The 13,265-nt window shown below is 49.3% G+C and overlaps 1 non-coding gene across 1 annotated transcript; it reads right to left on the bottom strand.

Moving 5' to 3' along the window:
* Window positions 1–10,080: 10,080 nt before the first annotated feature.
* LOC135374700 (U6 spliceosomal RNA) lies at window positions 10,081–10,186 on the bottom strand. The gene has a single exon (XR_010417080.1). It is a non-coding gene; the product is annotated as a U6 spliceosomal RNA (small nuclear RNA).
* Between the last annotated feature and the right edge of the window lie 3,079 nt (window positions 10,187–13,265).

Consider the following 13,265-nt stretch of genomic DNA (forward strand, 5'->3'; position numbering starts at 1 on the left):
TCCTGCTAACACTCACGCTATCATGGCCGCTCGTCCCATGCCATTTTTTTTTTCGCGGGGCCAGCAGCAGGGGATGCATTGTATTCGTCAGTTCACACATGCTAATCTTGGCCTACAGCTCCGAGATGTCAACGTCGCTACCTGTTTAACCCAAAAAGTATACAAACTCCGCATTAGAACGCACGGCCACACGGCACGGATACACAGATGCACGGGTAAACACGCCCACTGTGACACATGCGCAAAGGAGCAGGATACGGAAACGTACTCGGGTGATAGATGATTTCGTATATGTGCACGAGTGGGGCAACATAAAGTTTTTTCTACATTGAAATTATGAATAACCTATTAGTACGCACACAACCCATGCCCACGTTCTCAAGTTTTTGTGTTTACGATCGTACCTCTACTGTCAACACCCAGGATCGCTCGCGCCTCATGATGGTAGCCTTGCCGATGGGTCTGATTTAATATTTTCGCTTGTTTTCGCTACCAGTTGTGGGAGCCTATTCCCACTCTCGGGGGCAAAGCCCGTCCATTCGATCCCAGTGGAAGGCGAGGCACAAATGCAAATACAAGATATACTTAACAACCGCTGTTTTAATGACTTACATCTTACAGTGTCTTTTCTTCTCCGCTTCCACGTCCTCACTGACCACCCAAACCCCTCGTCGTTCTCCTTTTTACCCCCAAGTCTCTCACTTCCTCGTCGTCCCCCAACGTCCCAACTTCTTCCTCTACTTCGCCCCACACTTCCCCCACCGCAAAACGTCGTACACAGTTTCACAACCGAAGACATCTACAATGCAGTAATGTAGCAAGCCAAACCATTACAATGTTTTCTCTAGAGGTCGACGTCATCGAACTCCAGGACCACGTCGTCTCCAGGGTTCGGTGGGGAGGAAGGCTTTAAGAGGTCGGGCCTGTGCCTCCTCAATGTCTCTAGCGCTGAGGCTACGTCCCCGCTGTTGGACTGTTGCTTAGCTCGGTGAAGTGGTCCTTGTCGACGCGTTCGACGGTGCAGCTCAGGGACTTGACACAGAGGACATAGAAGTCTCTTTTCCTCCGCAGTCAGCGGAATCAGGGGGTCATTGAGGTGTCGGTCTGTCAGTAACAGGCCTCTGAAAGGTTGAGGCAATTTCGCCGGGTCGTCCGTGCGAAGCGGTCGTGGTTGACAGGTCCAGCGAGAGCGGGATGCCCATGATACCGGTCTGTCTCCCGCTACGACGGTCCATGTAGCCACTGTCCGGTGAGTTGGTGGGTCGGATCGGCTCGGAACCTGAGGCCGGGCGGTAGACGAACTAGATCCTGGAGAGGGTCCAGGCCCGCGACTACGCTTTCTTTGGGGAGGCATGGCAGCTGCGAGAAAGAATAGTGGACGACGGTGAGAAAGCAATTTCCGACCGCGAGAACCTGAAAAGGCTCTCCCCCAGAAGGTTATAGTTGAAGACTGCGAAACAGAAATCACACCAAGAAATACCAAGTATTCAAGAGCACTAGGATTTAGTGACTAGGATAGTGGCAGCTACGTGCGCCGCCTGCGGGGACGCAAACTGTAGCGCCTGGAAGGTCCGGGAACAGGATCCTGGTCCAGGTCTAGAGGAGGAAGCTGACGGTCTGCTTCTTCACTCTCGGGGTCTCGGAGGTGGTAAGTCTTCAGGTCCGAGATATGTACTGGCCCAGTTTCTTCGCCCGTGTCACAACGACGAAGCCTGTAAGTGAGGCCGGAGGAGCACGCACTTACCTCAAAGGGGCCATCCCACCTATCTGCGAGTGAAGCTGCAAAGCCACGTGACGCATCACTAAGCGGGTGAGTCCGTCGAAGAACAAGATCACGGACACTGTAGGTGAGATTCCGTCGTCCACGGTTGTACTGGCGAGCCTGGTCCAACCTTGCGACGTCCAAGTTCTCCCGAGCCGTCTGAGCTGCGACGTCCAGTCAGCTCTGGAGGTCCTCAGCGTACCTTGAATAAGGAGGCTGGGTACTGCCATCCCGGAGGCCCAGGGCATTCTCTACTGGAAAAGGAGCCTCTCCTCCCAAGTTCAGGAACGCCGGGGTGAAGCCTGTAGATCTGTTGACCGTCGTCCGTGTAGCGAACGCCAGCTCAGTCAGGCGAAGATCCCAATCACGGTGGTGCTGACTAGTAAAAGCAACCAACATCATCTTCAGGTTCCGATTAACACGTTCGGTAATATTAGCCTGAGTGTGATACGGGGAAGTCTTCTTGTGCTGAATGCCTAAGACAGCGCAAGAATCTGAGAACACCTTACTTGTAAAGTAGGTTGCGTTGTCAATGATCAGCTGAGCGGGAAACCCGAACCGGCAAAAGGTGTCGAGTAGTCGTTCCCATACTCTTTGGGAAGTCAGCGTCCATAGAGGAAACAGCTCAACCCACTTTGTGAAATGATCAGTAACCACAAACAGGTACTTGTTACCTCTAGGACTACGAGGAAAAGGTCCCATCACATCACAAGCAACTATCTGCCAGGGCATATTGCTCTGAACCGGCTGTAAGCGCCCGGGGGGTAAAGCACCACGAGGTTTTGCTCTCTGGCATATCGGACAAGTATGAACATACTTAGTTACGTCCTGCCTCATTCCTGGCCATGTCGCAACACGACATAACTTTTCATCAGTTTTCCTGCCAGTGCTGTGACCTGCAAAGGCCGAGTCATGAAAGTAACGTAGGAAAGACTTACGCAGCTTCCGTGGCACTACGACTCTGAGTGGGGATGTGCCGTCATCGTCATCCGTCTGGGGTATGTACCTGAACAGGATGCCATCCTCGCCCAGCAGATAGGAGTCGTGCCGTCCGTCAGACGTTCCGGTGTCTGCCGAGACCTGCTCAGCTAACCATTGAGACACCCGCTGACAAATGCCGTCCGCTCTCTGAGCATCTAGGAGCTGCTCTCTGCTCACGACCGTGCCGCAGGACGAGGATCCGTCCCGTGCCACTTGTGCTGCTGCGAGGAGTTGAGAAGGCGCCTCGGTGCCTACCTCTTCCCCCTCCGGTAGAGGCGCACGGGATAGTGCGTCCGCTACCACGTTCGTGGAGCCCCGCCTACTTCACGTTGAAGGAGTAGCCTTGTAGCTTCAGGGCCCACCTGGCGAGACGTCCAGCTGGGTTGTGGAGCCGCTGCGGCCATGAGAGTGCCTGCTGGTCAGTCTGGACGGTGAAAGTGCTGCCATCCAGGTAGAGATCAAACTTCCTGAGAGCGAAGATGAAGCGAAGATGAAGATCGCCAGGCACTCCTTTTCCGCGACGGAATAGTTCCGTCCTGCCGGATTCAGCGTGCGACTTGCAAAAGCCACTGGACAGAGAATAGCGTCATGTTCCTGCAAGAGAACTGCGCCAACACCATAATCGCTAGCATCTGTTTGCACAACAAACGGTTTATTTAGGTCGGGCAAATATAGCCTGGCCGTATTAGCGATTGCATGAGATAGAGCTCGGAAGGATTGTTCCTGCTGTTCTCCCCAGTGCCAGCGTGTGTCTTTGCGCAACAACTGGTTAAGCGGCTGCGCTAACTGAGCGCAATTAGGAATGAATTGCCGGTAAAAACCAACCATGCCTAGAAAACGCTGCAAGGCTTTTACGTTACCGGCATCCGGAAACTCCATGATCGTCTTTAGCTTGTCATCGCCAGGACTGATGGTGCCTCCGTCCACCACGAAGCCGAGAAGGCCGATCCTAGGCGATGCCAGCTGTACCTTGCGCGGGTTAATGGTTAGCCCCGCCTGCTTCATCCTTGCAAGGACGATTGACAGGTGTTCCAAGTGTTCCTGAAAATTTCTGGAAAACACTACGACATCATCCATGTACGCCATCGCGAAATTGTACTTCGCATCTCCTAATACGGTGTCCATCAACCGCTGGAAACTGGCTGGTGAGTTAGACAGACCGAAAGGCATCCGTACGAACTCGAACAGACCCCTGTGACAGGTACAGGCTGTCTTCGGGACATCCTCCGGGGCAACTTGGATCTCCAAGAACCCTCTGCTACAATCAAGCGTTGAAAACAGCGCAGCGTTGCCCAGGGAATACATGATTGATTCGATGGACGGGAAGGAATAAGAGTCCCTTACAGTTACTGCGTTAAGTCGACGATAGTCGACGCATAACCTTGCCGTACCATCACGTTTCGGAGCCAAGACGACAGGAAACGCCCAAGGGCTCTGGGAGCTCTGAACTGCACCGGTTTGGAGCATTTCTTCTAGAGCAGCGTCTAACAAAGCACGCTTATGTACGCTCAAAGGTCTTGGATTACAACGCCAGGGCCTAGCGTTACCCGTGTCTATGCTATGCTGGTACAGAGACGTCTTACCGGGATTTTCCGTAAAGATACCGTCGTACTGCCGCAGTACTTGTTGAAGCTGACGGCTCTCCTCCTCAGGACCATTGAATGACCCCAAGACAGTCGGGAGTGCAGACGGTTCGGTGGAGACTGCTGCAGCTTGCTGTGCCGTGCAATCGTCCGCTGCCGTGGCGAAGGGGAAGAACCCTGTCGAGCCGTGGTATACGTATCCTCCATTGGGCAGGTCCAGCGCCAACTTGTGCCGGATGATGAAATCCCTGCCCAGGATAACGGGCACTGCCAGGCCAGGAAGGTGGACGAAGCGCCGTCTCCCATCGAAACGGAGCCAGAGCACAACTGCAGATTGTGCTGGAATGACGTCATTGGAAGCAAGACGAAGGGTGACCTCACTTGTCTGCAGAACTACTTGTTTTTGCAGGCAGTGCTCGTAAACACAGTCGCCGATGAGAGAGAGAGTGTAGCTCCCGTGTCGATAAGGGCGATGTAATTTCTGCCCAAAATGCGAACTGCGATATTTGGTTCTCTGTCCTGAATGCCATTCCGAACAGAGAGAGCAAAAGGAGCTAATGCGTCTCCTTTGGTTGTCTTGCTGCTTGCAGAGCCAGCTTTTGCATGATCAAGGCCGCTGCTAGCGACCGTTCGTTCGCTCCTTCGGCAGATAGCCGACGTCGTTAAGCGAGCGTTCATGGACGTCGGCTACAGCCGTTTCCCGTTGGCATATTACGGGTATTCGGCCCTCGGTGCGGACAGTCCCGACGGAAATGTTCGGAGCTGCCGCAATTCCAATAGCCGGCGGACCTCGGCGGCTGCGGGCGCCACACACGCTGCCGTTCCCGCTGCCTGTCGGTAGTTTCGCCAGCTGTGTTGCCGGGTTGACCACGGTAATTAGGCAGGACGGGTCTGTCAGGGCTCGTTCCTGCGGGGATCAGCCTCTGTCCATGACGGAAGGGATCAATTGCTCGGCGGGATGGCTCCGCATAAGGATTGCGGTGGTGCTCATCCTGTCCCACTGCAGGGATGCGGTGGACCGAGGCTGCTCCCGCTGACCACGTACAGCGTGGTTCTAACGCCCATTCAGGCGGCGGCGGCGGCGGGGGCCGATATTGGAGTGTGGCTAGGAGGTCGCCCTGTATGGTACGAGCCTCCTGCGCCAACGCTTCAAGACTATCAAAGCGATGGGCTCGAAGGTATATAGGGCCGGAAGCGTGGGTTGCACTGACGGATAGCCCGTGCTACTCGCTGCTGCTCTGTTGCAGTTGGTTCTGCTCTGCTGTACAGCTCTTGCAGGGCCCGTACGAATTCTGCCAACGTCTCATCTGGATGCTGAGTACGTTTGTGCAGCTCCTCCAGGATACGATATTCGTAATTCGGGGGAAGGAATTCGTTTTTAAACCGCTGCTTGAAGTCCTGCAAGGACGTGAACCTCAACTGCAGTCGAAGCCAGCGGGCGGCGTCTCCTATCATCGCAACTTGCAGGATGCGTAGGATCAAGACCTCGTCTGAGATTCCCATATCAGCCTGATAGGCGGTAAGGTCATCCAAGAAGTCGGCGACTGACTTTCTATCGGTGTACCCTGAGAACGTAGGGACAGGGATTGTCAGTCGGACGGGCACTTGTGCCTGCGGCGGCGAAACCATCACGGAATCAAGGCGTCGCGTCATCAACGAGCACAGCTCTGCCATACGTGACAGAAGATCTGCCGTGCTGTGGTGTCTGACTGCGGCACTGCAGATACCGCAGTCGACGTACCTTGGGATGGAGGCACGGCAGGTGCCTTCTCATCGTCAGCCGGTCCTCTCGGCTCCGTAGGCGCCGGGGCGACATGTACCGGCCGCTCCTCCTAGTGGGACCGTTGGGGTACCGGGGCCTTCGCTCCACTCCGGAGGTTGTACCCGCGTGGAGGCGTACGGTCCATCAGCTGTAAGGGCTCGGACACCGGACATAACTACAATACTCAAACAAAAGATGAACAGCAAAAGTGCTGCCCGGACAAAACCAGATACGCCGGAGAAATGAAAACACAAAATGATGAAAGCAGCACAATCCAGCGGTATCACAATGAACAAAAAATTTCAAACGTCAAAATAGAGCAACAGTAAATTAAACGTGCTGCGTCTTCCACGTCATCGAACGAACGAGCTCGTGCCCCACTTGTGATAATGCCAGGAGTTGAGAAGGCGCCTCGGTGCCTACCTCTTCCCCCTCCGGTAGAGGCACACGGGATAGTGCGTCCGCTACCACGTTCGTGGAGCCCCGTCTGTACTCCACGTTGAAGGAGTAGCTTAACCTTGTAGCTTCAGAGCTTCAGCTTCAGGTTAATGGTTAGCCCCGCCTGCTTCATCCTTGCAAGGACGATTGACAGGTGTTCCAAGTGTTCCTGAAAATTTCTGGAAAACACTACGACATCATCCATGTACGCCATCAGGAAATTGTACTTCGCATCCTAATACGGTGTCCGTCAACCGGCTCGGAGTGCACGATCAATTTGTAAACATATGTTCAACGTGCAGCGATTTTTCCTTTGTATATGTACTTGCTGGCTTGCACTGCGACCTCCACAGGTGGCGCCGTCCCCGTGGAACATTGACGTCTCGCCGAGACGCACTGTTAGTGCCGACCCAAGATCGTGTCACATGCCCCTACGCCGCGCTGACAAGTCCCAAGTAAGACGAAACAACTTCAAACACGTCTAGTGTCATTTACTTGTTTCTTTGATGGCTTTTATCCCCTCATTATAATTCACTAGCTTGCACTGTGGCATTGGGGAGTGCTCAGTCACCCTCCCAGGTGTATATCGCTCGCTGAGTGACCTTTGGTTTGCCAATTTCGAACGATGCGCAGCTACCCAGAGCTGACGAGCCGCAAATACGGCGAAACACGTGTCCTCTGGTGCTGTCGGATCGTTCCATGAGTATCTGTATATATATAACTCGTCTCATATCTACGCTTGAAGAAGCTGCTTGTCTCAGAAGATTCCTGAGCCGACTCTGGAGGTTGTGAGGAAACTGTTATATTATTTGTTCTTATTTTCAATTCATTCTGTGTGTTGACAACTATAGCTAGAAGTCACCTCGACGATGCAATCAGCCGGATCCCCGTGATACGTGACTACTGAAAAAAAAAAAAAAGAACCACACGACGTCGCTGATGGAAAGGACCGAGTTGTCTCCACGTAAGAAGACGTCCTCGCTAAAGTGCTGTAAATAAAGGACACGGTGTTTTTATGCCACAAACAATTTTTTCGTCGTCTTTATTGGTTTTAGAAGCGAGATTATTGGTGGGAAGCGTACGCCTTCTTTATTTTTTTTGTGATATAAAGTTCACACGAAATAAATGCCTAGACGACACCATCTATGTTACTTTTAAGGTACTGGAAAGCGTATATACGTGTACTTGATGGCGTTCGAGAAACTATACTGTAACCAGGGTCGCCTACAGGAAACGGAAAGTAATTCCCGAAATTCAACAGGAAACGAAGATAGAAACAGAAACAACATTGTTTTAGTTTCCACTACCAGAAACCGAAACCAGGAAACGAAATTCGGAAGTGGTAACGTTAACGGAAACCAAATTCGCACGAATTTCCCTCAGTGTTTTCGCCTTAATATGAAAATTATATATATCCGCACTATTCTTCCAGTCATCGTTCATTTATCCATTGGTGACTTTCTTTTCTTGTTGAGCACACTGCACAGTAAGATGGACGCGAAAATTTTGGATGACGTAGTATTTTTGCGCACGAGCGGATACTTTTGAAACTTAAAGGCACGTATTGTCGCAACCTAGAGAGGCATCTACTGGCGGTGTATAAGACTCGTGACGAACTTTGTATTAAAGTTTTCATTGTTTGTGTTTGGTGTGGCTGTCGTTTTGAATCAACTATGTATAGTTAGAATACCTGACATGAAAAAGCCAAAACCAGACAGTACGAATTCCGGATGAGTATCAGAAACAGGTACCCAAATTACCTCCGTAACGGAAACAGAAACCGGTACCGAAAATCGTCCAGAAACGGAAACGAAAAGACGAGTTTTTCAGTTATCGGAAACGGAACCGGAAACTATTTTCCGTAACCAACTGTGGCGGTAACTTTCGCGAGAAACTAATTTGCGCGAAATTCGCGATGGCTCTTATCCTCGCGAATGTAAAGTTCCGCGGAATATTCGAACTAATCACAAAGAAATGCGCGGACGAAGCATGGCAGAAATTTGATCAGGACGCTGGAGTAAGTGATGTTCGCTTTTTTTTTTTTTTTTTTTTTTACGGTATTACACCTGATTGCCTCCCAGTGTTCAGGTCTTATCCGTTCTAAGTGGAGACAGTAGTTCAGCCCTCACAAATCCCGCGTGGACGTTCGCGTCCTGTGATTCCAGCTTCCTGTAGGTCTGGATCATCCAGTAAGGGTGTATGGGTGCAAGCACTTCGCCAGGCGGATGGGCCTTTGTAAAAGTTACCGCATCGCTATATCGGGTCTCAATCATACCTGCTCTATGCGTTGACAACAATGATAGGAAACAGGGCAATATGTCTCTCTCTCTCTCTCTCTCTCTGTTTGTAGACAAATGACGTCATAGTGTTCGAAAGCGGCACGAACTTCGTAGACTTGAACTACGTGCAAAGGTAGTGGCGAACAAGGTCGCGCCCGAAAGCCACGGTTTTTGCGGGGATTACGATGGTCTCTGAAAGGGACGCGACCATCGGTCCTAGCTTTCTCTCAATAGGTCAAACAAATGCCTATTCGTGGAACCCGCTCTCCCCTACCGATCTGTTCCGGTTTCAGTGTGTCTACCAAACTAGAGTCACTAACTAGGGGTACAGAGTTTCGCATTTCTTTCTCGCGCTGGAGCCGCCGTTCGGCGTGCGTGATTGGGCCGATGGTATCACGTGGCCGATGGTATCACGTCCTTCCACGAATTCGCCGTCCATGTTGAGTCACCTCCATCCAAAACCGGGTTGAACCGCTCTCCTTTGCGAGCTAGATCGGCTGGGCGTTCTTCTCCGCCGGAGAAGGGGAGATTGACGTCCCGTTGCTAGGCGACGCAGCCGCGCCTGACTCAAGATGGTGGGCTAGGTCGGGCGGAAAAGGTCGCTACTGTTTTTTATGAATTCAACACGGAGAGAGCCGATAATTTCTAGGGCCTCGCGTTTCCTACGTGTTGAAGTCGCTCTTAACCTTATCTTTACAGGGTCTTTCACGAAAAACGAGCCAAAGTTTTAAAAAAAATGTCTCTTGGCCTCTCGTCTGAACCCTTTTGAAGAAATCTTACAGTAGAAATCTTTGAAGAAATCGAGTTAAGGTACGCCAGAGCCGTATATTGATTTGAAACTTTTGTTAGCATATTGCCTTACTTTTGAAGCTTGTAGCGACGCCAGCATTGCGCTACTTTTTCTGTGGAGTAGCGTGTAGTGGTATTCCGTTACTTCGTTTTGTCATGTTTGCAGGTTTCACCAATATGCCAAACAGGAAGAGAGAGAGAAAGAATAACCCGACCAACACCCGAATGTATTAGTTGCATTGGATTCAAAAAGAAAAAAAAAACTGCGAAGTAAACCGGAAACAAGGAGTACAGACAAATTCTAGTTGCACAGTAACAAGTTTAACCTTATTAATTATTACTCAAAAACCTCCGGATACCTATATATACTCAAAACGAAGAAAATAGATAAAATTAAAAATATAAAACTACAAGAAAAACGCCATATTTTCCTCTCGGAGGCTCGGGAAAGACATCTGGCAATTGGCTTCGGCGGACCGTTCAGAAGAAAACGTAGAACGCTTCAAAATTTTGCGTCGCATCCTTGAGCAGGGGCCATGCTAATCTTCTTTCTATCGTTCCAATTTTGGTATATGTACTTTGGAAGCAAAACCCTGGGCCCCCCGATCCGTTATTTATACTGGGATGAGGGACGTGATTCCAAGGTGACGGTGTGGTTAGATTAGGTGGATCATTATCAGGACTTAACTTCAAACAAGCTGTTCTGTAGTAAGCACGTTAGATTTACTTAACGATAACGATAAACGATGCTTTATTGCAACTTCCACATAAAGAATACAATCAGGGGGAAGCTCGAGCAGCACGAAACAGCACGAGGCTGCTTGACAAGGGCATTACGCCTTTAACATGATTGTCGCGACGGCATGCAGCAAATAAACAAAATCATCTATGTAGTACGAAATATGGAACGCTACTTTAAAACTAACTTTTAAACTACCTAACCTTTAAAATTAACACAACCATGACAAAATACTACAATGTGTGTAGATGGGTAGAAATCCAGCGAACCGGTAGAGATGTAGGAAGGGAGTTGCCTCAGGACAGAAGCCGCCGATATTTCGAACAGAGACAGTTCTTCTTCTGGGCCCAGAAGAAGAACAGTCTCTGTTCGAAATATCGGCGGCTTCTGTCCTGAGGCAACTCCCTTCCTACAATGTGTGTAGTTCGGTATGTACAATACTGCACAATACTACATAATACAATATGCACAATACTACATTGTGTATAAGAGAACAACGAATTGAGCTGCTATCCCGAAATATCAAATTAAATAAACAACTATCTTAAGGAAGAAAAAGAGAAGTCATTGATAAATATCTTCTGGGTATGAAAACTGTTCAAAGCGTACGGAAGGGTATAAGACAGGGACTGATGGCCATAGTTAGTCCTAAACCTGGGTATCATCCATTTGTCACAGCGACGAGTACGTTGTGACAAGTGTCGTAACGCAAACAAGGATAACATATGATTACTATTTTGTCGTGTGGCAACTAGAAAAGCCTTGAACATATGATAGTTGTACATACTGGTTTTCTTCATTATCTTGAAAGCGGTAAACAAAGGCTGTATGTGTGCATCGTAAGGTACATCGGCTATTATACGCGCGGCACGTTTCTGTAGGGTCAGTAAGCTAGTTATGTCTCTCAGCGTTCCTGTGCCCCAGACTAAAAGGCAGTAGCGCAAGACCGAAGAAATTAGTGAATTGTATACAAGTAATTTGTATACAATTGTATACAAGTAAGTCAAAAGCAAGACATGACTCAGACGGTTTAAAAGTCCTATCGACCTTCATATTTTGACTTTTACATGGGATATGTGGCACTCCGAGATTAGGTCTTCGGAAAAATATACACCAAGCGTCATAACGACCTTTACAATTTCAATCTTATCATGGCCCAGATATACATCAACATAATCATATATATCATCATATCGCCAATCATATATATATATATATATATATATATATATCTTGAAAAGTTGGAGTTGGATCGGACGGCTACGTAATTATAGTTGAAATAAATGGGAGACAGAAGGCGAAAGTAGGGGAAGTAACAAAAAAGGAGTTTATTAAAACTTAAAAATCATAAAAGTTAGGGAGGATGTCTACGTTACGGCGGAAGCTCCGCCTTCTTCGGGACAAAAGAGCTAAATGTGGCCACGAGGCTGATAAGGGGCTTGAGAATGACGTGGTCGGTTGGGGGAAATTCCCGCCACCTGGCGGTTGTCAATTGGGGAAATTCCAGAGCGTTTCTGTGTCAGGTCCAGGAGTGGGGTCATCGTCCTTGTGGGTCAGTGGGGACCTTGATCTGGCTGAAACGAGAAAAGGCAACAGGGTCTTATCTAGGTTGTTAGACTTCTTATTGTTGACAGCATGCCAGGGTCCTCGTTAATGGCCGATCGGAATTTGTAAATTAGGTAAGATTCCCGTTGTTCCCGGGAGCGGTCGGAGGTAAAGTTCGACTGGAGAATAAAAACTGAGGCTTCGTTGATTGAATGTTCTGGTTGTTTGAAATGGCGTGAGACTGGGAGATTAGGTTTCTTGGTAACATCCGATCGATGATTATTGAATCTAATTCGGAAAGAAGTTTTTGTCTGACCCACGTATTGGGCCCGACAAGTACTGCTGAGAGTCTGTGGGTTTACGGTACTTGTACTTGACAGTACTTGTCATTCCATAGTTGTCATCCTCGCCACACGAAACTGGCCATTCCCTATAGTCAAGCCCTTCGGTATAGGAGAATCTGCTCGAATGACGACGATCTGGACAGAAATTTAGAACAGCTGCAACAAACATTTGTCGGTCGTCAGTATCCACCCGATCTAGTTCAAGATGCTCTCAAAAGAGCTCGCAAGGCAAACCGTCAAAGCTTACTGGAGACAAGACAAAACAAATCAGAAAGTAATGCCGTGAACTTAACTGTAACATTCGCCGGAAATATCCCAAACATTAACAACATACTTAGCCGCCACCACAGTATCCTTCTCCAGTCAGAACGCACGAAAAACATATTTCCTAATCCACCACGCGTCGCTTACAGACGTACACGTAACTTACAAGATAGCTTGGTCCGCTCTAAAGTAGGCGAACCCACTAGCCCTCCGGCGGGCTGTCATCCATGTAATGGCAAGAGATGCCAGATTTGCAAGTTAATGCAGACCGCACAACCGGTCAGAAGTACGAATTCCAACTTTACCGTCAAGATCAACGCAGACGTAGACTGTAACTCATGCAACGTTATCTATCTAATCCAATGCAACACATGCCGGGCCCAATACGTGGGTCAGACAAAAACTTCTTTCCGAATTAGATTCAATAATCATGGATCGGATGTTACCAAGAAACCTAATCTCCCAGTCTCACGCCATTTCAAACAACCAGAACATTCAATCAACGAAGCCTCAGTTTTTATTCTCCAGTCGAACTTTACCTCCGACCGCTCCCGGGAACAACGGGAATCTTACCTAATTTACAAATTCCGATCGGCCATTAACGAGGACCCTGGCATGCTGTCAACAATAAGAAGTCTAACAACCTAGACAAGACCCTGTTGCCTTTTCTCGTTTCAGCCAGATCAAGGTCCCCACTGACCCACAAGGACGATGACCCCACTCCTGGACCTGACACAGAAACGCTCTGGAATTTCCCCAATTGACAACCGCCAGGTGGC

Source organism: Ornithodoros turicata, unplaced genomic scaffold (genome assembly GCF_037126465.1).
Source record: "Ornithodoros turicata isolate Travis unplaced genomic scaffold, ASM3712646v1 Chromosome99, whole genome shotgun sequence".
Lineage (NCBI taxonomy): Eukaryota > Metazoa > Arthropoda > Arachnida > Ixodida > Argasidae > Ornithodoros > Ornithodoros turicata.